Raw genomic sequence first — 3,887 nt, 5'->3', positions numbered from 1 at the left:
ATCGAACCCCACAGTGGTGCACAGGGTCGAGTAAATTCAGCGCTGAGGGCACTGCCGAACCCTAAATCACACTCCCATAGTCAATTCGTGATTGGACAAGGGCTCCGTAGAGCCACAGCAGCGTAGATCTATCTGCACCCCAGTTGGTGTTGCTCAGGCGTCGGCGGGCATTGAGGTGCTGCCAGCACTTCTGCTTAAGCTGACGAAGATGAGGAAGCCAAGTCAATCGAGCAACGAAAACCAGTCCTAAGAATGTGTGTGTCTCCACTACAGTGAGTGGTTCGTCATGAAGGTAAAGTTCTGGGTCCAGATGAATGGTACGACGCCGACAGAAGTGTATGACACACGACTTTGCGTCTGGAAACTGGAGGCTGTGGGCTATAGCCCATGCCTGCACCTTGAGGATGGCTCCCTGTAGGTGATGCTCAGCAACACCAGTACTGGAGCAGCAGTACTAAATGCAGAAGTCGTCTGCATTCAGGGAAGGTGAGATGGAGAGTCCAACAAACAGCTGCTCGTAGATCGTTAAAGGCCACTAAAAATAGAGACACTAAAAATAGAGACACTCAATACAGAGCACTGTGGAACTCCATTCTCCTGGATATGGGTCGTACTATGGAAGGCACCAACTCGGACATGGAGTGACAAGAAGTTTCCGATGAACATCCAGAGTGGCCCCAGAGACACTACTCATACAATGTGACAAGGATGTGATATCGCCAGGTCGTGTCATATGGTTTTCGTAAATCAATGGAGACAGCAATCAGGCGTTGGCGTCATGAAAAGGCCGTTTGGATGGTAAACTCTAGGGACACAAGATTAGCAGTGGTAGAGCGACCCTGGCAGAAACCACCCCGACATGGAGCCAGTAGGCCATGTGACTAAAGGGACCCAACAAAACCGCCCACATACCATACATTCCAGCAGCTTATGAAGAACGTTGGTGAGGCTAATGGGCCGACAGCTAACCATGTCAAGCGAGTTTTTACCGGGTGTGAGCACCGGAATGATGTTGTTCCTTGCAATTGCAATGGAAAGACGCCACTGCTCGAGATCCGGTTGAACATGACGAGATGATATCGCTTGTAGTCAGATGAGAGACATTTAAGTATCTGGCTGTGGATCCGATCATGTCCAGGAGCTCTGTCAGAGCAATATGCAATTGCACTGAGGACCTCCCACTTTAATTGCGGCTGGACGAGAACATCACCTCAGTCAATACACGCCACAGTGAACCCTATAACGCCGCATTTATAGTGTGTGAAAGGCTGGGGGTAATTTTCCAGGGTAGAGTGCTCGGCAGAGTGCTCGGCAGAGTGCTCGGCAGAGTGCTCGGCAGAGTGCTCGGCAGAGTGCTCGGCAGAGTGCTCGGCAGAGTGCTCGGCAGAGTGCTCGGCAGAGTGCTCGGCAGAGTGTTCGGCAATCGCGTTTGTGTCTGTAGATAACACGCCATTTACGCTAACACCAGTAACACTTGTTAAGGTCTGGTACCCAAAAAGATGATTGATCTTTGCCCAGACGTGGGAAGGTGACGTATGGCGTCTAATGGTCGAGATGTATCTCATCCAACTTTCCTGCTTCCGTCGCTTGATAAGTTGCCGAACGCGGGCACAGAGCTATTTAAAGGCTACTGTATGAGGTGCTCCATGGCAGGGTGCTGCTTATGCCACTGTAGAGATCTCCGGCGCTCCTTAATTACTTCAGCATCTTCCGGCGACCACCAAGGGACTGCCTTACGCCTTGAGCACCATGAAGAACGAGGGATTGAGTTTTCTACTGCAGAAACAATTGCTGTAGTAACTTGCTCTACCATCACTTAAATGTAACTGTGTGGGGGAAATTAAACGGTGACAGCAGAGGTGAAAGATTCCCATTCCGCCTTGTTTAAAGCCAATCTGGGCAGCCGTCCATGAGCATGATACTGGGGCAGTGACAGAAAGATGGGGAAGTGGTCACTACCACACAGGTCGTCACGTGTTCTCCAGTGGGTTGATGGGAGAAGTCTTGGGGTTTGAAGTGACAAATCGATGGCTGAGTAACTACCACGAGCCACACTGAAATGTGTAGCAGTCCCAGTATTTAAGAGGCGGAGGTCGAACTGAGACAAAGATTCGACATCTCTGTCTTGGCAAATAAGCACAATGACAACCCACAAGGGGTTATGGTTGATTAACTCCCTAAACCTTTGCCACTTTTCGGAGATTTTACCAATCAGTGCAGCTAATACATCTAGGGGTTCGACACCATCTGGAGGAAGGTATATATTGCACAGTAAGATCCTCCATCGTCCTTATTCTGATAGCCACAGCTTCAAGGGGGATTTGAAGGGGCACAGGTTCACTACAGACAGTTTAGGACATAAACGAAAACTCCACCTGACACCCTATTATAGCCGCTACAGTTACTGTAATATCTGTTTAGCCATGGAGGGCAGAGGGTCCGCACTGTCAAAAACCAGCTTTCCTGGAGGGCAATACAGATAGCAGGTGTAAAGCCCAACTGTTGCCGTAGCTCATCCAGGTGGTGGAATAAGGTCTGTAATTCCACTATAGAATGACGTCATCGTGACACTGTGAAGGCATGGAACATTCAATGAAGTGGTTTATGCCTCAGGCAATAAGCCGGTGGCAGCATGTGACTCTGAGCAGTCTATAACCGTCATGTCTGTGTGTGTGTGTGTGTGTGTGTGTGTGTGTGTGTGTGTGTGTGTGTGTGTGTGTGTGTGTGCATGGGATGGTGATTTATGCATTTACTGAGGACCTATATCCCGCCAGACCCTCACACACACACACACACACACACACACACACACACACACACACACACACACACAGCTTGGTCCTAGTGGTTTTATTTTTGGATTTCTCTCACTGCACCTTGGGTTTTCCTGGCTGGGAGAACTTCACTGATTCAGTCTCCAGGACTGAGAATGAGCGTGAAGCCCTTCTACAAGCTGCTTTTGGGCTCTTCAGTCACTGGCAGGTGTCAAATTTCCCACTAGGAGAAACCTGGGAAGGGGACCCCTTCCTAGCGAGAGAAGCGAGGAAGACTTCTGTTCCCTTCCAAGATGGAGAAGCATATGTCCCCGATGGTTGGAGGAGTGTTGCTTCCAAAGTAGGTGGTGCAGGAGCAATAGGGAGGGAAATGCCCTCCACCATCAAGGAACATCTTTCGGCACTGAGAGGTGGCTATGATTGGCAGAGCTGATCGTATTACGCCGATGTTACAACAGTCGTGGTACAATGTCACAGGCACAGGATGCAGGCATTCAAATTTTCTCTTCGCCCCAGTGTAGGTCATTCTGTCCAGTGTGTTTTAGTCCATGATTTTCCTTTCTTTCTGGAGAATCCTGCAGTGTAGTGAGCAAGGCGAATGGTGCTCTCCACAGTTTGACAGATTGGAGGCGGGGCACATGTAGTATTGGGATGTGAAGGGCATCCAGAATCTTGACATGTGACGCTGGATGTACAGCTGTATATGTCCTAACTTGCAGCTCTTAACGCGCCGCATCGTGTGAGGAACATTGGGCTTTACAACACAGTATTAGACCGTCACGTTGACCTTCTCTGTCAATGTATCACCCTCGAAGGCCAAGACGAAAGCAGCGGTGGCAACCTGATTATACCTCGGACCCCAGTGGACACGCTGGACGAAATGAACACCGCGCCGCTCCAAATTTGCGCGCAGCTCATCGTCAGACTGCAAAATAAGGTCCCTGTGAAATATGATACCCTCGACCATATGTAAGTTCTTGTGGTTACAGAAACATCCCCAGCTTGTCATAAGCGAGTAAATACCTTGACTGGGCATACATGGGGAGTTAATGGCACAGGCATCAGGGGGTGTGGTCAGAGGGCTACAACTGACAGGGTACATAGCGGCCCCAC

This window comes from Schistocerca gregaria, unplaced genomic scaffold (genome assembly GCF_023897955.1).
Source record: "Schistocerca gregaria isolate iqSchGreg1 unplaced genomic scaffold, iqSchGreg1.2 ptg000497l, whole genome shotgun sequence".
Lineage (NCBI taxonomy): Eukaryota > Metazoa > Arthropoda > Insecta > Orthoptera > Acrididae > Schistocerca > Schistocerca gregaria.
Note: the sequence above shows the minus strand (reverse complement) of the source record.